Genomic DNA, 26,987 nt, shown 5'->3' on the forward strand with positions numbered 1-26,987 from the left:
ATATATTCTTACCTTTTGTCTTAAAGCGAATCCTTTTTACCCCTTTCTGTACCTGATAAAATATTGTAATCAAATCTATGCTTGTTACAATTTCCATAAATAACAGGCAAATTGTGTTAACTTTGACCGGTTCGCTGTGGTGTAAAAAGTGCGAACATAGTGTAAAATTGTCACAGCGCTCGCAAAAACCGGCTCGTCCCGCTGTGAACCGGTTGCAGCCGGAACAAACTGGTTTAATTAAAGAGTGCCTCTTTGCCGTACTTATCATTTAGATTTTTACACTTTGCTGTGACCTCAGAAGAGTTAGTGGACGTAATTTGAATTGCACAAAATGCACCGAGGTATTGGTTAAGCAAATTAGCAAAAGCATGTAGCTGCTTTATATGCAATATAGTGACACGTTTTGTAAAAATATAAATTGAAATAACTCGGTAAAAAGAACAAATGAACAACAATTTCCTGAACCAACTCCATGAATGACAAATACAATATGTCCGCGTGCCCAAATGGCTACAAAACAAAACTAGCTAGTAGTTTTTATGTAGGTTGTAGTAATGGTCGGGCATTACGTCGTTAGATATCTGTCACAGTTCATTGCCGGGCCGAGTCGCGCGCGCCGCACCCGGCCCGCAATCTCGCAAGACGTGCACAGCTGACAAATTGAATTGAACCCGTTAGGGGCACCACGAGATTGTTAAAGAATGTATTTTTGTTTTATTTCAGACATTTATATGAGTATCTTATTTTTGAAAAGTCAAAATTAATTAGGGTTATCTTCGGGAAAATGACCTGTAAAGCTTATTTACAAGCGTTAATAAACAATTAATTAATGAAAGTGTTGCGCTCTGTTTTATTCTGTTTATAAATGCAAAATCCGCACATTTCTGCTCTGTTCGTGTTAATTACGTTTAAACTTCACTCCTTGCTTGAGAATAGGTTGGTAGTTAGTAAAACTGCTGATGATGAATACATTGACGTTGTAACTCAACCCGATAATATTGAAACTGTCACATAAATCCGGTGTCGCATGGTCACCATAGCTAGTTGATTGGTTGGTTGTTGGGACATGTTCAGCGAATCAATCGCGCCCTCACTGATTGATTGGCTGATGCATTAGCTCGGCTAATATGCCGCCAATCCTGCGCTCTCTGCCATTTGTCAATCACTGATTGATTACAATTTAGTCTATTGTTACTTTTGCATAGCTAAATAGAAGCAACATTTTAGTAAGTAGGACCGTCAGATAACGAGTTTATGTTAATCTGTAAAAGTTATTATTTATTTCTCCTCAATACACATTATTATTTTTTAATTCGTCTGTCGAAAATCCTTGTGAAAAGAGCTTTCAGCTTAATCGCTGACGTCTTTTCTAAATTATAGAATGAAATAAACAAAAGAGGTTTCGATTCATAGTATTTTCTTTACACTTTACATAATAAAAATACTTAGTAGTTAAGAAAACTAAGAGTCTTCCATAGAATTCACACTGAAAAGAAACATCCCACACAATCTTGACTATGTATTACGTAGATAAATTGCAAATTAAGTTCTTATTATTCATAAAAAAAATATTTGGGGTTTTTTATATAAAAAATCAGAATACAAAAACGAGTAAAATCAATAATGAAGTGAGGCGAGCGACTCAATTGAGATAAAATAATTCGACGACAACGTGTATGTGGCCACGTATCAATGTGTGTGTGTGATTGTGCGAATGTGTGAGCTTAACTCATTACAGAGTTTTTGTGATTCGACAATTTGTTCCATTGTAACGAGTTCAATTTGCGATTTTTTCTTGTCATAAAGAATATGAAGAATATCGAATAATTCTACAATATTGTTAAGTCACACACATTTTAGAAAAACGATGAAGTCTACGTTATTAAATCGTATGCTATGTTGAACGAGAAAAAAACTGATGGTCATTAATACCACATTATATGATAATAATTTTGCTGTTACTTAGTTACGAACTCAATAACTGTCAATAACAATAATGTATTGTTATGTTGCTGCTTTTATAAAAGCATTTTCTTTCATGTTTGTTTCCTGTTTCCTCATTAGCAATAGAAATAAAGATGTAATTAGTGAATACATTGCCGCAATGTTTTCACCTATTCATGGTTTATTATTATTATACAATATTGGATGTGAAGTTTTGATGTATATTTGCTAATGGTAGTGGTCAATATTGCTCGTTTTATTACATCAAAGTCTAGTAGAAGCTGATTGGTTTCTGTAATTTTGTTTTGAAAATAGTTTTTAATCTAATTGGATTTTGAGGCAGACTACTTTTAAATTATATAACTTAACAAATCACATCTTAAGTGGATGACGTTGTCAGACATCTTAGCGTATTGAGAGATACAAAACAATTAATCTCGAATAAATCTGCTGCAAAACAAGTTAAATGAAGCCTGAAGCTGTAGAATTAAGATTAGAATTATTCATGACTTGTAAATATTAACTCGGGCATGAAATACTAGTGTGCTGAGGAAAGGGATAAATGTTTCTTTGCCATATAATAATATTTTAGTTTAGTCTAGTTTGTTAATACTATTGAGAATTACTGTTTGGATATTGGATAGTTTTGTTTTTAATTTGTTATTTCTTAAGCTCATTACAATAAAACCTTTTACGTCAGCAGTCCAAGCATAACACAGACAAAAAGTAACATTTTACGTTTGTGTGTTCCACTGTCCCGTGACATCACCTCTACAAGAGCGACGATCAGAGAAAGTAACAAAGCTGACAATATTTTTTCGCTAAAGGCAAATAAAAATGCCATGAATTCGGAAACGACACACAAATTATATTTTATTTATAAAAATAAAAATACAATGCCGGCCCGAAAAAATGGGACACACAAAAATAATCCGAAAGAAGTCCCATGAATAATGAAAGGGCGTTCAGGCGCTGTGACGTCACGGCCGGTGTTGCCAGCCTGTGGAGTGACAAATGTAGTACGGTCACACGTTATCTATGCACCGACCCTCGTATGAATGTTACTATTCCTGCTCGCGGGTTGGCTTTTATTTTTATTCTCACATTTTTGGGAAGTAAGTTAAGCTACATTTGACGGCTCGTATGACGTAGGTCACGGGATTGTTCTTGCGAGAGACAAACAAATAACTGTCATTGGCACGCCAAGATACTTCTTTTGTCTTTAATTGTAGATACATCAGAAATACATATTATGGCAGTAATTAGTTACTATCGAAAACACTCCCACATTGACACTTAGTTAACTATTGTTCGTGTTGACTGTATTTATTTACCTGTGTAATAAATTGGGCCAAACAGATTGGCGAGAGCGGCTGTTTTGTTAGGTTTTTAACAAAACGTGAGGCTGGCCAGCGCCCCGGGCCCCCGGGATACGAAATCCCGGGCTTTGGCGGCCAATGCCCTGGCTCGTGCTTTGCTCTGACGTATACCTACTTTAGTTAGCGGTATTTATTTACCTAGGTATCTGAACATATCACAATGTATTGTAGGATAGCTCTGACTTAAATGATTATCTTTTTGAACAACCTGCAATTTATTTCGTTTATATGTATGTATAAAACTACTTGTTGCAGCCTTTTTATCGTCCCACTGCTGGGCACAGGCCTCCTTTCTCACGGAGAAAGATTGAGCATTAATCACCACGCTTGCTCAATGCGGGTTGGTGATTTCAGACTTTATAGTCCAGGTTTCCTCAAGATGTTTTTCTTCACGTTTTTATCAGCCATTGGTGTCTAAGATTACATAGAAAGTACGTACAAACTTAGAAAAGTTGCATTGGTACTTGCCTGACCTGGAATCGAACCCACACCCTCATACTCGAGAGGTTGGTTCTTTACCCACTAGGCCACTACGACTTTTCTCTCATCTCAGGATTCTCAGGATCTCAGGATTTTAAAATAATACAAAATACTTTGCACCACCCAAACACAACATTTTTCATCTTCAAACAAAGTACATTCAGACGAAGGTACTATTAAGTTTTACAATACCACTGGAAATAGCGACGTCCCTCGACGCTTCAGCCGACAACCCTTCCCAACCCTTACATCGCCGAGTACTTCCGATCTCGGCCGATGTTGCCCGAAGCCGGCCGATTTTTGGATCTCAATTTAAACAGGTTTATTATTGTTAACTGAGGTTTATGGCGCACGGCTCCGAGCAGTCTGTTCAATCATTGTTATTGAATTATAATTACTGTGTTTTCGGTCAACTGTTCGCAGTAAATATTGGAAGTTTTCCGAGGTAATGTTTATCTTTCGTGCGGTGTTCCATGTGTGGCTACTGAGGCTTATCCTACGTGTTTCTCTTAGGTATTATTATTAGAATAGGTAATGGACAGCATAATTATGTTAAAGTATATTTAAGATAAGAAAATTATAGAGAAGCGGCACATTGAGAAGTGGACTGAAAGGCTCTATTAATAGAAGGCTCGCTACTGCTCGAGGTCGGAGAATTTAGAAAATCTGTTTTATTAGACAAGAAATCCATTAGCATTAATATTTTAACCAAGCCTTTGATGAGATGAAAGGATAGTACTTTTCGTCTGGCTACTAAAATTCGTAAAGTTTTATAAGTAAAATAATTTGTTTCTAGCAAAGTACTAAACACGAAACAGTCCTGTCCTGAAATGGCAAACATTTCACAGGGCAACTAATCCGGGGCTGCTAAAAGCTATTGGCAGCGATTGCCATCGATTGCCGGGGCAATTCAGTGGCTCGTCCCTGGATTAATTGGCGTCGTAATAAGCTGTCCATTGCCACGAGCAGACATTCGCGATATAAATGAGAGATTCGCCGATTCGGATTTAAAATCCATCGGAGCGTTCGCGCATACATATTATTTTGCACTGCAGTGTAACACGTATCGCGAGTTCATTTGTCACTATTGTCGGACTGTGAATCTATCGGTGATTCATTGAAAATATTATGTGCCTATTATGTAGCATGTGTTTTATGAATGACTTTGTTATTACCTATTTGATTTTACGTATACACACATAGGCATTATTTTATCGCAAGCCTAATAGGTTGAGTGCTCGTTAATCTCGACTAGCAGAATGGTGTACTATTTTAATAATAAGTAAGTAAGTAAGATTGATGAACTCTCTTCATTTGTTCTCTACTGCTTTACATACTTCTTCCCAACTAAACTCAACCCATTCAGGATAAAAAGTAGGCGCAATAATTGTAGTATAAATAATAAATGGCCCGCACATTGGCGCGGCTCGTAAATAATACCTCAGTCGAGATTGAACTGCCAACCCGCGCGATATACGTGTCATTTGCTATGTCATTTAATTCACTTTTTCCTATAAACTTTTTGTGGCTGCACTGGATTTTATTTTCACTATTTCAGTTTGGAAAATGGAATTTTACGGGACTATGATGGGTCCGGTGTTGTTTTAAATTCATGTATGACAGGCATTTAAACGTGGTCGCCAGTTTGAAATTGTTGCCGTTCCCGACATAGAATCACGCCTGTTTGTTTTATTAAAATAAATATCTACCGTAATGACCCAAAGGATAAACAGTTTGCATAATAATGTAGCTGCTTATTAATTAGGCTCAATATTTTACTTGTGTAATTAAGAAGAGGTACTGGCTAGAATGCTACAGTTATTAAAATATGGAATTCTTGGCCACAAACTACACCAACGCACCTTAAAAGTATCACTTATACAACAAAACTAACCCACCCCCTGTCTCGACATAAGTAATACTAGTAAAGCTGTCGCCACTTGTCGCGCGGAACATAAATTACCTCACTACGAGATAAGTAGAACGCCATCCTCTAAGATTAACACTCAAACTATGAATCCTTCATAATCTGCCTGAGTGCTGACAGATGTGCCACTTCTGATTAACTGTACCTTACTTAGTGTTCTACAGAGTTACTTAAAATACTCGCCCGCAAGTACTCGCTAAAACATAGCTCTCTCGAATAAGATTGATATGATGGTTAAGATTGATATGTAATTAATTTTATCAATAAATGTGCACAGAAATGGTATCTGCCTAACCCTTTAGCAGTGGTTGGCGAAAATATTACCACGGTAAAGCCTCAGTCGGTTTGCGCAATCTTTTAGTAAAAGGAACTCAAATTATCATTCCGTACAATAAACATCTTTTTATTTCTTCCTCCACTTTTTGCATGCAATCACCGAAATTAGGGATTCACAGTTCGTAAGGGGTCTCCAATTTTAATGTCGTCTGCAACCCTGCACCCCCCCCTACCACCTCGGAACTAATTAACTTGTTCGTTCCGCTGTCTTTTTTAACACCTACCCTTTTTGCAGTTGATTTAAATTAAAATGGCTTTGTTTCTTCAGAGCAATACAATGTTGTATGTTTTTAAGTTTATTGTTAGTGTAAGAAACGGTTAATAAAGGAGATGCGATCTCTTTGTTGCGTTTCTTCTTTATTTTGTCATTTATTTAGCTGCTTGTGTTTACTGAATAAGTTAGTGAGACCTGCTGGGGTTATCATTTAGTTGTCGAGAGAAATATGCATAAACACGCGACTTGACCACTTACCTGTCTCCAAAATTGTGTTTACATTCATTTTCTTCCTTATTTCTTCAACCTCGTAAAGTGAAGTGTAAATGGGTACCCTTAAGTTATTTTCAGAGCATGGCATGGGGTCATGGGAAGTATGAAAGCACTTGTATTCTTCCTTATCAAGAGGCGCATCTGGACATTTTCCAAAGAAACTTCCTCGATCCACTCAGCAACTTTTAATTTTTAATTATGTACTTCAAAAGGTTCTTCAATTTTTATAGCTTACCTTATGCCTGTAAAGTGAACGTGTACTTTCTCGATCACTCGCCTTGTCTAAGGGTTTAATTAACTAAAAGGACGGAATCGCTAATTGTGATTCGCTAATGAAACCATGGCGAGAACAGTTTACAATCTCTCGGCTTTCGGCACTCGGCGAGCGTTCGGCCTGCAGTACCAATACACTTGAATTTTAGGGCTAATAGGGATGTTACTGGTTGAAGATATTTTAACATACTAGGTCGATTTTTCAAGAAGACTATACGACTATAGCTGTGCATAAAACAACTAGCTATTCGGCCACTTGATGACTAACAAGCTAAAGGCACAGTTATTCATTAATGTAACTTAATTAAGCAAATGTTCTAACAGCGGTGGGAGGGCGGCAGTCCTTTGATGTTGCACTGAGGTACCTTTTTTACTCAGTAATTGATGTTGTAGCGAAATTTCGTCTGTACAAGTCGAGTTTTTTATTTCTTCTTAATATTGTTGTGTTGTCAAAGCGAATTGTTTGAAAACGTGTAGAAACATCGTGCGTTACAATTGCCAATTACGTTTGTGGAGACGGAAAGAGTTTGTTTTGTGTTTATGCGAAGTTTTGTTTATATGTTTTTGGTAAAAGATTTTAAAACCTTAAAAATGAGTCACATAATTCAAGCTAACGAATACAATACAAAAATTAAATTAATGCCACTACTCACAAAAAAAAATATTCCATGAGTGATTAAAAAAGCGTTTTAAAATATAAAGCTTCTAAATCCTGCTATCATAGTTTCCATGCGTGAATTTCGCACCTGTCGTTATTTCCCAGAGTTTTTTGTTTCCACTCTATGGCATTGTTTGTAACACTGGGGTTTATAGGACTATAGAACTTGTCTTCTATATGAATTGAAATATATGGTGACGGTATAAAATAATTTTCTCACGTTCACACAAAGTTATTTTCTAAAAACTAATATATAAAGACATCTAGACCAAATCTAACACTCATATTAAAGCACATTTTTTAACTTATGCGGGAATCGAACCCGCAATCTCCATCTGACAACCAAGATACTCTAACTACCATGCCATCTGGTCGTATGTATCTCAGATGCTGGGAACCATGATATATGATGTGTTGCACCATGATATATTATATGTAGCGTGTAGCACGAACCTTGTTCTACGTGACGCTGTAACGCTTGTCATTACTGCACATTTGTTGTGCTGTGATGTATCATATTATATGTAGCGTGTAGCACGAACCTTGTTCTACGTGACGCTGTAACGCTTGTCATTACTGCACATTTGTTGTGCTGTGATGTATCATATTATATGTAGCGTGTAGCACGAACCTTGTTCTACGTGACGCTGTAACGCTTGTCATTACTGCACATTTGTTGTGCTGTGATGTATCATATTATATGTAGCGTGTAGCACGAACCTTGTTCTACGTGACGCTGTAACGCTTGTCATTACTGCACATTTGTTGTGCTGTGATGTATCATATTATATGTAGCGTGTAGCACGAACCTTGTTCTACGTGACGCTGTAACGCTTGTCATTACTGCACATTTGTTGTGCTGTGATGTATCATATTATATGTAGCGTGTAGCACGAACCTTGTTCTACGTGACGCTGTAACGCTTGTCATTACTGCACATTTGTTGTGCTGTGATGTATCATATTTTATGTAGCGTGTAGCACGAACCTTGTTCTACGTGACGCTGTAACGCTTGTCATTACTGCACATTTGTTGTGCTGTGATGTATCATATTATCTTAGAATTTCTGCTATGACTATATGACTATGTTATGACGGAAATTTATTAAGTTTTCGATGGTGTGTAAGAAGAAAAATATGTAATTTTAACATGAATTTATTTCTCAATGCACAGTGGTTATAATATTACATTTTCGTAGATGCTGAGCTTTTGTAGCTGAGTTTTTGTATACCGAGTACCACTGTCCAAAAAGTGATTGGCTTCATGATCAATATGCGGTCATTTGAGGCAACCCTCCGATGACTACTAATGGTGGCGTTAGCGGGTCGATTAGACCTCGTTAAACGAAGATTTTAGGCTTACCGGCTTTGAGCCGCCAGGCGTATTTTTTTAATCTGTTTAAATGTGGCAATGACGTGCCAGTGGTTTGTGCCCTAGGGTTATTTAATTATAGTTTTCAGAATCATTTGTATACGTAATTTACATGAGTTTTCATACTTTTTTGAGTTAAATATCATTTCAATGAAACCACTAATGTGTATTTATTTTATAACTCTGAACTAACGCGTGTTCTTTAAACATTAGTTTTATATAAGGCGTTATTTTATGTATTTTATTTTATAGTACACGACCCATATGCTATTTACACACACTATATAGTATGTATGTATATTTATTTATATTTCAGACATAACCGGTTTCCCAGTGTCAAAGACTAGCGGCCAGCTATTACACTTGAGGTCTCTGTTGAAAGGTTCGATGCTTGTGTCGTACAAATAACTCCATTAATTAATAACAGAGTCAATGTTGACATTTATAAATAATGTGGTGATATTGTGTGCCAATTAAACTAGTAACAACAGTAATTAAAAAAGTAGGTTTTTGTCTAATACTTTGACAAGAATGGCTTCCTCCTTATATTTAATTAATTTATCTTATTAACTATTTAAACAAATCGTGGTGGTGGCCTAGTGGGCAAAGAACCAACCTCTCGAGTATGAGGGTGCGGGTTCGATTCCAGGTCAGGCAAGTACCAATGCAACTTTTCTAAGTTTGTATGTACTTTCTAAGTATATCTTAGACACCAATGACTGTGTTTCGGATGGCACGTTAAACTGTAGGTCCCGGCTGTCATTGAACATCCTTGGCAGTCGTTACGGGTAGTCAGAAGCCAGTAAGTCTGACACCAGTCTAACCTAGGGGTATTGGGTTGCCCGGATAACTGGGTTGAGGAGGTCAGATAGGCAGTCGCTTCTTGTAAAGCACTGGTACTCAGCTGAATCCGGTTAGACTGGAAGCCGACCCCAACATAGTTTGGGAAAAAGGCTCGGAGGATGAACTATTTATACAAATATTACATGAGAGCATAGTTTGTTCCTAAAAATAGACCAAAATATAAAAAAAAAAACATACTCTCTACTTACTCCAAAATCCTCCTGAAAGTAAGTCAAAGTTACATTTGCACGACTTGTACGTGAATGTAATCCTCCTTGTTCCTCCGTAGTATCATGCACTGCAGTGTGCTCACCAGTCCGACTGCTGGACAAAGTTCTACAAACTGGACGATATCATGCTTCGAACGAGCGAGCTGTTGGCAGTAGTAATGGTGTGAATATTTTGGCTTTACTGTTGCTTAGGTACAGTTGTGTTTTCTTTTTTAACTAAGAGATAAAGTTTGCAATATAAAACCCAAACCTTGTAGAAATTCAACTTGACAATCTATATTCTGACTTTCATGAAGGGTAAGAATCATAATAATGCCATTTGTTTAATAAGTCCTCATCATTGTTTGCAAGTTTGACAACCTCTTAGTTATGCTTTAAAAATGAAGAAGTAAACTTCCAGCTGCCATAAAATAAGACACAAGCGGTAGCAGCTCATAAAATTGCACGCTACAGTGTCGGGGTGACAATCAACCTTTACAAAATGTAAATTCAAATGGCGTGGTCAAAGTAAACACTGTGCGGTACTTAGTATGCGCGCACAGTGGGCTGGCGCGCTGACTCCTGGACAAAGTTTAGTTGTTAACTAAAGCTAACCGACCGCCGTATCCCGTTGCGTAGTCTAATTAATTTTGTTGTACGTTGTATCGGTAAGGTTTCTTAGTAGGTGAACAGGTTACACGGCGGCTAAGACGTCGGATCTGAGTAACTAATCTGTGTTATTTATGTTACTGATGGTGCGCTAAAGTTATCTGATGTGCGAGTATTAGTTTGAAACACTTGTACAGAAGCGTTTAATTGACATTTATGTTATAATATCAACTTTCACCATTGACATTCATGTTATGTTTTATGTTGAAGAAAAAAACATTGCATTCATTAATTTCTAACTGCGAAATGAAAAAGCGTTCACAGGTAGAGACACGAAAATTGAAAGATATAAGTTTAACCACCGTAAGGGAATTGTGAGACTTCATGTACCGGAGTAACGGGATGTCGTCAAAGTTTTTACAACGCTATAAGAAGTAATTCCAGGACATAAAGTTGTGTTATTGTTATTTTATTTGTGTTTACTTATATTTTAACGAGGGAAGAGCTTGTCTTTTACCGCTCCGATGGCGATGGGGTCTTAAGAGCTTTGGAAAATGGATAAATAGATAAAGAAATTAGGTTTTACCAATAAATAATGCCGAATTACATATTATGTACAACTGCACTGGATATTATTATTTGTTGGAAAACTATTTCAGTACCAATGTTGCTTATTTTTATGAACGAACTGTGAATTCCTGATCACATTCGGTATTCAAACAAAATACCTTACCAAATCTCACCTGTGACATCTATAAAGTTAAAGTTAACATTATTCTGTCCACGATTTGAAATCCCGAAGCGAACGCAGACCGAAATATCAAACCAACACGGTATTCCACTCGGCATCACGTAACAACCTTACTACACTATTTGACTCACTGTGCATCTCATTTGCACTGCGTCGAATTTTGTCCGGGAGCGCGACGCGTCGGTACACTGTGCAGGTTTTGTTTTAATTTCGTGTGAAGTGATGACTCTTTAGAGGACGGTGCTTGCTTGTGGTTCGTTAGGTGTTTTACGAATGTTCATTTATTTTTGGTGGGAATAACGGCCCTTTTGAATGAAGCTTTTTCAGGCAATTCTGATGAACTTAATCATTACTTAATTTAAAATGTGTATGGTTGTTTAAAAAAATAAAAAGATGCAATTTGAGCAGCGTTTTAATTATAACTTCGAAATAATTCGATCAATTAACGCGAATAAATAAACTTCTTAATAGAAATTTTTAATGACGGCAGGACGTTAGAGATGGCGGCGATCCGAGCAAAACACATCTTCATTATAATATTCACATTTCTAACTCAACACATCAGCTTATTCCAACAACACTCTCCTGCAACCATTCGAAACTAAACCCTATTCCATAATAATCAGAGTTCAAATTGTAATGAGCTTGTAGTTCGCAATGCATGATATTTTATTCATAAAAGTCATACATCAGTATGAGATTGCGTCTAATGTTTGTGTTGAGGTATTATTTGTTTGTTCGTGTGTTTGCTTTGAATTAACAATGTTTTTGATACAAAATGGCGGAGATTGCCGAGAAATTGAACGAAAACAGCCACTGATTACTTTGGAGCTCCGAAGTTTATAGGCAGAGTGTCTGTTATGCTAGAACTTATTGAAGTAGGTCACTTCAACAGGCAGTTTTTAAAAGGTTACATATTTTGCCGCAAATACGAAATCTCTTTAAATCTCTGTCATTTGCGAAGTAAATAAAATATTCAGTGTAGTGATTGAAACAGATTTTCTGTTGACGATAATGTACATGTCAGACAATTTGTTCCCTCAAAAACCTCGGCTCGTGGCTGTCACATTAAAAGAACTTTCCTTGCCAACAAGAATCTTAACAATTCCACGGTGTGCTTGTTCAAAAGCAATTTACTTCAAACTTCTTCCATATTTACTTATCCACGTCTTTATCTATTAGATAACCGTATTCAGAAAATCTCCGAGTCACATCAAATCCTGAAGGAAAATCCGTTTTGCAATACATTGCTGGCTTCCTTCAATAACATTACCGGCGACGCGCGCGAGTGACGCAATAGAAAGCAAACAAGCGCCACGTCTCGTGTGTTACAACAATCAAATAACGTTTTGTGGTTCAAGTATATTTCGTATTTCAGTATTTGTATAGATATGTGTATTAATATGTATAGTTTAGTTTGACAAACTGGTCCCTTTGGGCGCTGTGAGTGTAATATGTTTGTTCATACAAATACATCAGACGTTTGGGACCCTTAATATGTTGTCCTGGATGGCTCGCTTGTAATACTTTCGCTAAGAATGCGGTATTGCTTCGATGAAATATTTCCAATATGGCGACCACGGCTATTTGTCCCACATTCTGGGACATTCCTATAAGCTTATCATTATCCGACGAATTGTGTTACGAAATTGGGATAATCTTTTCATATCAACTTGTTCATTTATCTCGATGATTACTATCTATTTAGTTCTACTTAATGAAATAAACCTCTCCTACACTCATGAAATTAGCATAATATTTAGTAAGTCGTCGACAGACGTTTCAAAGCTCACACTTAGCTCGGACTAATTAATTTAATTAGGTCCCGTCGTCTGTGGCTTCAGTACGTGAAATATATAGAGGTCGAGAATGAAGCCACAAACGTTCTCAAAGGTAAAATATATAAGCTGAAACCATCGCACCTAAGGACTCTTTAGAGACGGCTGCCCCTCTATACATGTACATAGCTATATGTAGTACATAGTCAACAGTTTGCTTATGCTGATAGAGTTGCTAGTATCGCTACTGAGTAAATAAATGTAATTACTATGAGTTACTGACTCTGTACCTCTGAAAGATTAATTATGAGCGTCTTGTGTGTAGGTTAAGTTATAATTTGAAGTTTGTGTTATTCGTTAAGGATCTTTTGACTACTACTGAAGAAAAATTTTAGTACAGTAAAATTACGTTTGTGTTGTTTGTAGGCTTTAAAATAAAACTTAATTAACAATGAATTGCGCCTTAATCTAAATACTAAACACTGTATATTTAAAAAACGCCTTTCAGTCTAATAACCATTTGACACAGGTGTGTCAAATCGAAATCATAGCATGCTAAACATCTTATTGACGTGACAACGTCTTATAAATCGATGGAGCCGGCTGCACGCACGAAAAAACATGACTCATGCGGCGTTACCTCGCTCTGAGGCGTTACCTCGCTCTGAGGCGTTCCATCGCACAATCGGCCTACGCGTTCGGCAGCGTTCGACATCTGTCTCTCTCCCACTTGAGTGAGCGATGCGTCCGCGTAAACAGCTGCTTGAAAAGTGAATGTGGTGTAAATTGTTTATAGCAACGATAATTGCGACGATAAAGGTAATGATTCTTTCGATATTAAATACATGTTCAGTGATATATTGTCGAATATTCGTGCTTTCATAATTAAAATAAATAGCATCAGTCCGCTAGTGCAGCGATTGTAGGTTATGCTATAACAAAACTATAATAATAATAAAACCTGTCGTACTAACTACCCACGATCGCAGGGAGGTATGGCAGAGCAAACAGCTACACGGACGCTTCTTCGGGGCTCTTCATGGCCCCGATGTAGACTTCAAAGCGTCCGTATCTTGGCTACGCTTCGGTGACTTGTTTGGAGAAACCGAAGGGTTTGTATGTGCAATTATGGACGAAGTTATCCTTACGAATAACTACCGGAGATATATCGTGAAAGACGGGACGGTTGACATATGTCGGGCATGTCACCATCCGGGTGAGTCTATCAGACATATTATATCTGGTTGTTCTCGTTTGGCTAATGGTGAATATTTGCACAGACATAACCAAGTGGCCAAGATCATCCACCAGCAGCTTGCTCTGCAATACAACCTTGTAGACCTTGAGGTACCGTACTACAAGTATGCGCCCGACCCAGTTCTCGAAAAGGACCATATCACGTTGTACTGGGATCGATCTATCATCACTGACAGGACTATTGTAGCCAATAAGCCTGATATTGTGGTGATAGATCGATTAGCGCGCCGCGCGATGATAGTCGATGTCGCCGTTCCGCATGACGAGAACCTTGTGAAAGCTGAGAAAGAGAAACAAATAAAGTATCTCGACTTAGCGCACGAGGTTGTCGCCTTGTGGAGTGTCGACACGGCTGTTGTTGTGCCGATTGTCGTTACGGCCAATGGTTTAATAGCCAAGAGCCTCGACGAACACCTCAGGAGGCTCTCGTTGGGCGGCTGGATCAAGGGACTGATTCAGAAGGCAGTACTCCTTGATACGGCACGTATTGTGAGGAGGTTTCTGTCTCTGGGACCCTAACCACCGGTACCTTGGACCCTGTGCCCGATATCGGTGGCAACCTATTTTTTATATTTTTAAATGTTTTTTATTTTTATAGTTAATATTTAAAAATGTAAATTATATGTTCTAAATAAATAAATGATTAATTAGGTAATAGAACTATTTCACGATGAGTAAAAAATCAATTGCTTTACTATTCGATCGAAATAATTATGGAGCATAGCCAGCCAATCAAAACTGCAAATTACATTAAATAATCGTAAAAAGTAGTTAAAAAATTTGATTACTAACTACAAATTGGACGTAGTTATGCAGAAACGTTCCAACCCACAAGTCACCTGAAATCGAGTTATTGTGATTGAACAGCCTAAAATTTAGCATATGGTTATCTAAACTCAATATAATTCAACAATAAAACCTCTAGTACCTTTACTAGTTAGAATAAAAAAGAATACAACTGAAACGCGTAAATGCTTATATCTCAAATTTAAGTTTAATTTGAGATATAAGCATTTACGCGTACAGTGGGTTGGAACGTTTCTGCATAACTACGTCCAATTGTAGTTGCAATCAAGATTACGAGATTACTTTTTATAACTACCTACACATTTTAAATAATCAATCGCGCGTTCATGTACTGACTTGTCGTTTGCTAGTTAAGTACAGTTACCGGCACGGAAGTCGAGCCCTGACTTTCACCTGCGCAGAAGTGATTTATTGGGTCCCTTTGGTGGTATGAAGGGAGCGCGGGGGCGGCGGTAAAGCGGTGATTGGCCCGCAGCGCATCGCGTCATAGCCGTCACTCGGGATTGGTTTTTAGCTGCGGTTGACGTACATCAGGACGACGAAACACTTCGGGCCAATTTAATTGACACCAATTTTTATAAAATATATTTTTCTTTTCTTTTGACGTGACAACGTCTTATAAATCGATGGAGCCGGCTGCACGCACGAAAAAACATGACTCATGCGTCGTTACCTCGCTCTGAGGCGTTCCGTTTAAGGCTTGTAGGGCAAGCGAGAGCACGCAACGAGCGACAAAGAGGCACGATCGGCCTCCGCGTTCGGCAGCGTTCGACATCTGACGATCAATTTCTTATGACGTTGTCACGTTCGACTATCGTCAGTAAACCGACTTTACAGACAACCGTTTTTTTTGTCCACAGTAACAGCCCTACGCGAGCACTGGGACGAGGCGAATGCGCGCGTCCTACAGCGCAAGGCGCAGCTGGACGCGATGCTGGGCGACTCGCAGCGATACGAGGCGAGGCGGCGCGACGCCGACGCGTGGCTGTCGCGCATGGAGGCGCGCCTGGCAGCCATGCAGCCGCCCGCCAACACTGCCGATGTGCTGGAGATGCAGCTTAGGGAGCAGAAGGTATGTGACAATATAAATAAGATACTTTGTTAAGTATGGTGAAGGAACTAGTGTCGATTTGTCGGTCCATGGATCGACGTCATGCTGAGACAACCGCATACCCCATAAGGTACCTCAAGTTATTGGGATAAGTACGTTAAATCATTTGGAAAGGCATTTGGCATGTCTTGAACATGAGGTAAGGTAAGGTAACATACGGTAACCTGAGATCATAAAAAGTCAGATCATCATCATCTTCCGAGACTTCCCAACTATGTTGGGTTCGGCTTCCAGTCTAAAAAGTCAGATACATAAATAAAAAACTTTGACCTAAATCTATGACGTCTCTTTGCATTTCTGTAGTGACACTTTTCATGTCTGGCCTAAAAATATCGACGAAATATTCCCACACATCACATCTCTCACCCAAATTTTCCGTCATCCAGACTCTTCTAAGTACTAAGGAAACATAAAAGCAGCTGACATGTAGCCTAAAGTAATGTTTGTATAAAAAGGTGATAAAATTGCAAAGCGTGAACCGCGTCGTGTCTCGTGTAGTTTTGTATTAGGTTGGGGGACGTGACCAGACAGACAAGTGTCTGGGAGACGGGGGTTGTGTCTCATGTGCTGGGAGGAAGGGTTTTTGGGGTTGTGAGAAGCTGGTTAACATCTTGAGGATAATTAATTCGGATAAATATGTTAAAAATGTCAAGGGTAAAATATTTTTGCTGATATCGAATGGAATGAGAAATCATTGACTCCCTGCACTTCGTGGGTATAATGTAAATCAATCTTAACCAAAGGTCCCTAAGATCTTCCGGTATAAGTCAGGCGTTACTTTATAATAATATATTGACAGGTATAACCAAAACCAGACCAACCAATCATCACTACATTATCCTGTCATTCCAATAAACCCCCCGCGTCACTGGTGCGCACGATACGCGCGACTCGCTCGTGTGAGGTGGCTCTAAGGTGTTACGTCATCTCGCGTTAACTCGCTCCACTGCATGTGACGACGTATTGTTTGCTGATCATGACAGCTCCATACAAGAACACTCCTAACACATGTAATAAGATTATAACAGTTTCTTGCTGCAAATTACTTAGAACATGTAGAGAAAAGTCACTTTTAAATAACTTTAGTATCTAGAAATTTTATCAAAATTGGTTCAGCCGTTTCAAAGATAAGGTACTCTTTATCGTAATAAACTCACAATTGCCTTTTTAAAACTTCGAGTAGTAAGTATTGCAACAGTTTCTACACGTAATTCAGTAGATTTCTTTTTGTCTCTGATTGCAAAGCTTCATATCAGTAAAAAGAACTGAAAGATGATTCCTGCTGAGACCAGTATAAAAGTATAAATAAAATATCCTAGGTATAACGAACATGAACAAAATGACAAGTCGGAAATCCTCCGGTAAATAAGATATTTCTCGCTCATTCCGTTCAGTCATTCATTCGTTCACTCGTGAGCGGATTCTCGATACATGGATACGTTAATGAAAGCAATTCAACACGCGACACTTTCATGTTATGTGGAGCATTCAGGGTTTTTCACAAGATATTTAATAAATAAAGGATTTGCTGCTTTTTTATTGAATTTATTGGAATTAATTACAGCATTTTCTTGACCAAGTCAGTACCCGACTCTCGAGGGTTTTCATAATACTATATACATATATAGGCATACATACATCTTAGTTCAGCTACCATCTCATTCTATCTACAGAATTGTTTAATTCCTACCATAATAAGCAAACTACTCGAATAAATCAACAAAACGTGCAAAGAAAACCAAGAAACCCAACTAGTTGGAAGTGGAGCTAGTTTCATGTATCATAGGCTTGTTTTTATTACTAAAGTTTCCACCAAAGATTGTCTGTAGGACCACGTCTGCCCCCCTCCCCCCACCGCTCCTATTACAAAAACTTCTTTCGGAATAAGCAAAATTATGAACGCGGCCGTAAAGCTGAGCACACACTATGTTGGAGACGCTAGACTTTATACTTTGTTAAAGTGACAAGCCATTATAGTGCTAAAACATGGGTCTGGTTAAGGTTAGGTGAAAATAGTAATTAATTGAAAAGCTTCATTTATAGTAAACTTTTGCTAAACTTATTACTTTAACTAGCTATTAGATGCTACGATTAGCTGACAACCTATACATAGAGAATTACCGTTTCTATAGCAATACCACAGATAATAGTTACTTCGGTAATACCTCTTTAACGTAAATAATTATTTACCTACTTACTTTACACATTGGAACCTCTGGTTAAATAAAAAGTGAAACATCCCAAACCGAAAACTATGCTGTCGAACCAATGCACGCATTCTTCATCGTACGATTCCCACTGAAGCTTCGGAATGCATGCGTTAGACGCGTGAATTCGCGCTCGAATAGTTTCGCATCTTTTTTTTTTTTTTTTAACGACGTCAAAAATCATCAAATGACCCCTCCCGCTGTGGGTTAGCAGCGGTGAGGGAGTGTCAGACTTTTACTGACTAAAAACCGTCGTGTTCCTTCATAGGCCTTTTATGTACCAGGGCCGCGGTATCTCTTTCGAACAACCCGCAGCCCCGGCAGGCCTTGGCCCTGCTGGGCCCCGCTGGGGTTGCTGACATCACTTTGAGGAGCGCGTGGAACAACGCGCGCCGTCGACACGGGTCTGTCGTCTAAGCAGACAGAGGGACGATGAGCCACCCGAACTCACCGCCCACAGACCCACGCCTACGGTGGCCGGGAGTCATCACGCGACACCCGGCGCCCATGGTGTCTACCTGGTCCAGCGCGGCGGCCGGGATGAGAGGTGCGAACTCTCTGGCGCTCCGCCTCCTCCTTCTCGAGCATGACCGCTTCGCAGAAGGAGGCGACGGCATCCCATTCCCTCTCGCCCCGGACCATGGTCTGAACCAGGGCCGGACGCGAGAGGTCGCCGCCGCCCAAAGCCTCGACGAGGACCCGGCGGTGCCCTTGCCATGCGGGGCACACCTGGACTGTGTGGTCCACCGTGTCCTCGGGGCTGTCCGCACAATGGTGACACCCGGGCGCCTCCTCACGACCGATTCGGTGCAGGTACCTCCCGAAACAACCGTGTCCGGTGAGGACCTGCGTCACGCGGTACGTGAGGGCGCCATGACTCCTCCCGAGCCACTCCTCAAAGAGGGGACTTACCGCCACTATGGTGGCGTGCCCTGCACTGGGTTGCGACAGTCGCTCCTTCCAGGCCACCATGAGATCGCGCCGGAGCTCCGCCCGCTGCGCGACTACTTGCCACGGCAACGGGGTTTCCCCCCGGCGCTGAGCCTCCTCGCGCCAGTCGTACAGGCGCAAGAAGACTCTCGCCTCCAGATCCCACGGTGGCAGTCCGGCTACTAGGCCAGCGGCTTCGCGGGAGATCGTGCGCACCCCCGGATTAGCCTGATGGCTATCACCCTTTGGGGCACGTTCAGGTAGTGTACGGCCCGCTTCCGTACCGAACGTGCCCATAAATAGTTTCGCATCTTCAGTGTACTGCTACCCTAAACGCCGCCGACGGAAACTTTGTACATTTGCATAATTGCTGACGATACGCAAAGACAGACGAACATAGTTACACGTGTTGTTATACACACTCGTAACCGAGTCGGTTTGTGCGTTAACACTAACTTTGACTCATTACTGACAGGTTTAAGTACGAATGTTTGCCAATAACGTGACTAAACTTTTCGGTGGAGTTTTACGAGTTACGGCAGTTAAAATAGGATTTGTGTTATAATTTAGTTGTGTCAAAAATACTTCGAGTGTATTAGGTACGATTTTTTTATAAAAAAGATAAAACATATTAGGTACTTATTGTATCTAAAACAAATCAATTTATACAAAAATACAAAATACAAAATGTTTATTTCAGTACCAAAATGTTTACATTAGTTTATGATCGGAGCCACCTTTTAAGCATAACGATGCCTGTGTTAGGAGGCTCCGCTCCTCCATAGCTTTGGCTGTTTTTATGTACAACTTACGGTTTGTAACTATACTATATAAAGCAAACTTATATTTAATTTTTATGCAGTTCTATGTTGTCACTCAAATACAATAACTAGATTATATAGTAGTTGTAACGGTGCAATATATCTAGTATCTACTAATTTAGTATAACAATGATTCAATATCTACATATGTACGTAATTTTAACCAATCTATTAGCAATTTCTTTCCTTCATGTAGTGGTTTAGTGTAGATGTGTATGTCTTTGTTTATTTTGTTATATAACCGTGCCGACTGTATATTATATTGTTTAGCAGCAAAATTAGTTTTTGATTGTGGAACTTTCACAATAATATCCTTTCTCCTTTTTAACATTATATTTTTATTGTATGTAAGTGTTTTATGTTTCTTTAAGATTGTCGCACACATATATAATTTCCTAACAGATAGCAGGCCACTGATCTGATATAAAGTTTCTGTAGGGTATCTCCGTTTCTTAAAATACATTATTTTTATCAGACCCCTTTGCGCTCGTTCTACATCTATAAATTTAGATTTCGCTGTCCCTCCCCATACAGGTATACAGTAGACTATCACAGATTGTGCAAGGGCTATGTAGATTTCATTTAAAAGATTTCTCTTAGTGTCCTCTCTTGATGAGGCTATCCTTGTAGGGACAACGTATCTTAATGATTTAAATATCCACCCCAATTTTCTAATTCTGCCAGTAACGTGTTCGAGGTGGGAGTACCATCTTAAATGTTGGTCAATTATGACACCTAAATATTTTGTTTGCGTGACTTTATTAATTATAGGACAAGTACAGTCATAATTCGCGGCTTGTTTACAAGAATGTATTTTGATATTTAAGTTTTGTTCTGGTTGCGAGCAATTTCTGATTGTAAAACAGATATAATTGGTTTTGGTTGTGTTTAGCGTAAGGAAGTTTTCATTAAGCCATTTAGCTATTTGAGCCATCCCTATTTCAACTTTGAGTTTTACTTCAGGCCAGCTACTGCCATAAAAGACAATGGCAGTGTCATCCGCGTAAGAGAAGATTTTTGCGTTATCTACTTTTAAGCTACATAAGTCATTAATGTATGTTAGAAAGAGTGTTGGTCCCAATACGCTTCCTTGGGGTACGCCGAATGATATTTCCGCGTCATCACTAGTGTAAGCCCCTATTTTAACCCTCTATTTTCTGTTAGTTAAATAATCGTTAAAAAACATTAGAGGGGTTCCCCTTATTCCAATTTTTTCCAGCTTGGATACAAGGGTTGGAACAGAAACGGTGTCAAAGGCCTTTTTTAAATCAAGGAATACTGTCAAACATTTTTTTCCTGAATCAACATATTTTGTTACCAGCGAACTGAGTGCGGTAACTGCATCCTCGGTCGATATTCCTTGTCTAAAGCCAAATTGTGTTGGTGACAATATGTTAAATTTGTCAAAATATTTTAAGAGTCTTGTATTAATTAGTTTTTCTAGAATCTTGGATAAAGCTGGTAAGACGGAGATAGGCCTGTAGTTATTGACATCGTTGCTGTTCCCTCCCTTGTGAACTGGTGTTATAATGGATTGTTTCAGTAATGTTGGGAAGATACCTTTTCTAAAACAGAGATTTACCAGATGAGTTACAATAGGGATAATTTCCTTGCTAATATATTTTAGAAATTTCGTTGGAATGTTATCCCATCCTGGAGCACTGTCGGATTTCAAACTCATTAGAACACTTTCTACTTCCTTGGGATCAGTGTCCAAGAGCACAAATGAATTACTTATCGTATGGAGAATATTAGATTGGCCAGAGGTGTTAGAAATTGGAATCTGTTCGGCTAATTGTTTTCCAACATTAGCAAAATAATTATTGACAGAATTAACCGATGCTGTCGGAGAGGGCATGATATTTAATAGTTCCGAACTTTGATTTTTAGGTTTATTTGAGTAGGTTATTAACTTGATATTTTTCCAGAGTAATTTAGTGTTTGTGACCGATTTGGCAAGTAGTTCTCTTTCAAATTTTCTTTTTAATTTTTTTATAAGTTTATTACAGTAATTTCTGTATCGACAGTAGGTTATTTTTAGGATGTCATTGTACGGATCTGAACGATAGCTTTTTTGTAACTTATTACGATTTTTAATACATTTTAATAATCCTGGGGTTATCCACGGCTTAATTATACGTTTGCTGCTGGGGATAGGTTTTATGTCTGTGTTGCACTTAATAGAATTGATGAGTTTTTGTATTAGTTTATCTGTTAGCAAATTTGGGTCGTCACAAAAGAGCAACTCTGCAATATTTTCTTCTTGTAAATATTTTAGTGCATTTTCAAAGTTAATGGTCGTGGTAATTGTACTAGCGGGTTCCCTACTTTTCGTTTTAGAAAGAGATAAAAATGTTGTGAAATGATCGGTAATTGTAGTATTTAATTTATATAAGTAGATATGATCCAAGTTACAATTCGATGACTTATAATATTAATCGTTCATGATATTTTGTAAGTATATTTAACAACCGCCAGTATAATTCACAAGTTAGTTCTTAGTTACTGTTCTCTCATACGCGTCATAAATCCCGGTTAATTGTGAGTCGTCCATGGTGAGACCCCTTCATATTCTACTTTGCATGGGGATGGCACTTGCAGGGGATTTTACGAGCTATCTCTCTGTCTATGTTTGTTTAAATTTTCATTGAATAATTTGCTCGAAGCTTCAATTGGTCATAATATAAGTGAATATGAAAATCCTTTAAAATGATTTCAACGTTGTTCTGTTCAATCCTCACTTGTTATTGCATGTGAAAACTACTTATATGTACTGATTTTAAGATTCATCGAAAAGTTAGAGTATTATGAACTCAGGGGTCAACAAACCGTTACTTATAAAACACAACGTGAATGTAACCTACCGACTTAATTTTGAATAAAATTAATGTTTATATTGCTGGAGCGATTTAATTACATTCATTACGCTTATCACAACGTTCGATCTTTATTGCTACAGCCAAAGATATCCTGTATAACTGGACGCACTTTTTTATAGAACAACGCCATCTGTTGACGGAACTCTGTACCAAGGGAAACACCACGAGCTTTACTACTCACGCAGTAGATGGCGCTGAAATATCAACAACACTTTCTTACCATGTGAAAATTATTATGTTGTAAATATGTATTTCTAGCAGGAATTAATGTTGTTATTTTGTTTACAGTCATTCCATGCTGAAGTACATCAGTACAAACATCAAATCGAGCTGTTCGGGCAGCTGACACAGCGCCTGATTGCTGTATATCGCAATGATGACACAACCCGCATCAAGCGCTCCACTGAGGCCATCAACCATAGATACAATGAGCTTAACAACAGGTTAGTAAACCTTAAATATTATTCATATAATAAATTGGAAATGAATGTTGTAAGTAGTGTTAGACTTCATTTTTCCAACAAGTAACGCCATCTGTAGTCTGTTTTTGCTTTCCCACAAACAGCGCCATCTCTCGAATTATCGTTTAAGTTTTGGTGTTGTTTGGGTCTAAGTTGTTCGCGATCCGTACGGCCGAGGTACTACCCTTACACATGCAGTAACTTAGTAGCTAGATGGCACGCCATTTTTTATGGAGAGGTTGTTTCGCCGAATTTACATATTCTTTCAAAAGTGCAATTGTGATACCATCTTAGGTGTATAATTGCTGTTCTGCTGTAACATTTAAATTAACCAAACGTTTAATATTCAACAAGGTTCCGTATAAACTAACTCATAAATATTCACGTAAGGGCTCAAATTCATGAATATTTCATTTGTAAACTGTTTATTAAAATAACAACTTTAATTAAAATAATAATTCTAACGTTGGGTCGGTTATTCTGATTAAATCATTCGTTTATGACTTTGGAAGTTTATTCAAGCTTTTATCGAGTTACACACTCTTGTTAAATAAACGTATTGAATTAGTCTGCATGTTTTTTATCTAATCTGTAAATATATCCTCATAATATGCATTATTCCACAGTATTGTTGCTCGCGGGAAGGCGCTGCATTCAGCAGTATCATCGCTGCAGAACTTCGACCGGTCGCTGGAGAAGTTCGTCGCGTGGCTGAGCGAGGCGGAGTCGTTGCTGGACGCGGCCGAGAGGGATCCACATCTGTTAAAGGTGTAACATGAAATAATTAATATGATAATATAAGTAAAAGCAACATATTTATATCAGTTACAATGTAATTTAGAGAAGTGAAGCTAAGATACTGTGCAGAAATACACATAGCCTTTTAAAAGTACATGTACAAAATTGAGTTACACGCCATCTATCGAAAGTTGAGCGAACTTCGGCTTGTTACTAGTTTATACGCTCGCCGCCAGAGGCTGTTACTTGACGGGAAGCTTAGTAAAACGAAGGAAGGTTTGCTACGGATGTGTACAGCGCCATCTGTGTAAAGCTCCGTGTATTTACTACTTTTTGGCTTGTGTTAAGGGTAGTCTTGAGAGGGGAACGTTGAAAGGGTGTCATTTACCAGGTATGGTTCGTTTTTGAACTATAGGTATCGCCACTTGTATTTCAGTTTCATTTAAATATCTCAGTTTCACATTATTTACTTTTTATTACGTTTGTATTTGCATTTTCGCTGCATTTACAAAATGAACGTATAGAATTCTATTGCCTTAAAATAACGCTTTGCTTTATTTGTTACTTCGATAATGAATGCAAAACAAAGTCCAAACTTTGTCCTAACAATGTATATTATCTTAAATACTTGGAACACGCATCTGGCGGAGCACAGTTAACTGGTTTACGTCTCAAACGCAGAACATAACGAGTTTATGTGAAGTTGATTATAACGCGCCGACATCGAGAACTTACTCCTAATCTAATCTCGAAGCAAACTGGTACAAACGGATTTAATTCTATCATACTTTCTGAGACAAGTTGCCCTTTGCTTGCCGATAATTGTGTTATGAGCTGAAGTATGTAAAAGATGGGTAAAATGATATCTGGGCAGGACTATCTGGGCGGTATTAGTGAATCATTTTAAATTGACTACAGTTTATAGTTTAGACTGGTTTTGACTTTACTAGTAGGTATACTCTTGTGTTGTTCCAAGTTTTCTTTTATTTTTTCGTAAATGTGCAAAATGATACGTCGACGTCGGTCAAAAATTGTTTGCCACACACATTCCTGTCCCTCACATTACTGGTGGCATATTTAACAAATTTTCAACTAATTAAAGCCCAAATTTTCGCAATCCCTTCCAAGACGACGCGTCTGAATGACCCACAAACAAACTTACCCAGCTGCGGGAACTCCAGGAATGTTGTCACCAAAGTTCCCTGAATTCGGGGTATTCGGGATATTTGGGGGACTTCCCCCTACGAGTCCCCCACGTGTTTTAATTCACCATCCCGAGTTAATGGAAGAGTTCGCTTTGATTACTTAAGCGGTTTAAGTTGTACTTCCATCTGTGTTTATTGTGATTTCTGCTTTGCTTAAGATGTTTAGAACCTTTGGGGGAGTTTCGAAGATTTTTATGTAGATAGAAGATTTTACAATTTACATATTACGAGTAACGTGTTATTTTGGCAACTTCTTAATGTATGTAAAACTGAATCTTAAATCGAGTTCTATAGGAGGTATGGGATTAAAAGAAATAATATACTAATTTGATATTGAAATATTTATTCTATACTTTAAATGGTACTTGGAAGCAATACGTCCGTCTAACAAGATCCCGTGACGCAGTGTGTGTAGAGTTAAATAAACAGTAGATTGTTCAGATAGAACAAAGAACAATGTTATCGAAAGTTAGGGGTATTAGTTTTTGCTTTATATAATCCAACACGCCCCCTCAAAAATTAATCCCTAACTTTTAGTCATTCGTTAGTTTACTATACAGTATCTAGTCTACAATTCAACATTACAAAGTGAATACCAACTTATAAATACGACGTAACATATTATACTTCCAAGTAAGGTCTGGGACAACTGTACAATAATGGTCCAACATTTGCTGCACAGGATCAGGGAAAACCCAGAAAAACCTGATCAGACCATTTCATAATGAAATTGTACTTAAATTAAAACTTATTCTATACCCAATCCTTTTCTCAGTCTTATAAAAGACACGACTGGTAAAGGTTTTGTCAACAAGTCTGCCAACTGGTTACCTGTGGAAATATAATTTAATTTTATTACATTTTTCTCAACTTGTTCTCTAGAGAAATGATATTTTATATCTATGTGTTTGGACCTTTTATGACTTGTTGGATTATTAGCTATGCTAATACATCCGTTATTATCTTCATATAAAATAATGGGCTTATTAATTTTTAAGTTTATGCTTTCTGCCAGAGACTTAAGCCATAATGCTTCTTTAACAGCTTCATATAAAGCCATATATTCGGATTCAGTAGACGAGACCGCTACTGATGTTTGTCTCTTTGTACACCATGTAATTGTATTTTGATCAAATAATTTAAACACATATCCAGTAGTGCTTTTCCTATCATTACAATCGTGGCCACCCCAATCTGAGTCGACATATCCACTTAGGATGTTATTGTAATTATTTCTTGTATATGTTAACTTCAAATCAATTGTGCCTTTGATATATCTTAAAACTCGCTTTAAGCATAACCACAATTCTTTATTGTTCTTATTTGTGTACCGACTTAAAATATTTACGCATGTACTTAAGTCCGGACGCGTACAAAGCATAATGTACATTAAACAACCGATCAGGTGACGGCATGGTGCGTCACACTTCTTATCAGCGTTAAGAGCTTCATAGTTTAATTTAAGCTCCATCGGTGTGTTTATAGGATTGCAATCACTCATATTAAATTTATTCAAAACGGTTTTA

The 26,987-nt window shown here is 38.2% G+C and overlaps 1 pseudogene; it reads left to right on the plus strand.

The window, feature by feature from the left end:
* Nucleotides 1-26,987, plus strand: part of LOC124641066 — a 425,796-nt pseudogene that overhangs the window by 167,785 nt on the left and 231,024 nt on the right.

Source organism: Helicoverpa zea, chromosome 21 (genome assembly GCF_022581195.2).
Source record: "Helicoverpa zea isolate HzStark_Cry1AcR chromosome 21, ilHelZeax1.1, whole genome shotgun sequence".
Lineage (NCBI taxonomy): Eukaryota > Metazoa > Arthropoda > Insecta > Lepidoptera > Noctuidae > Helicoverpa > Helicoverpa zea.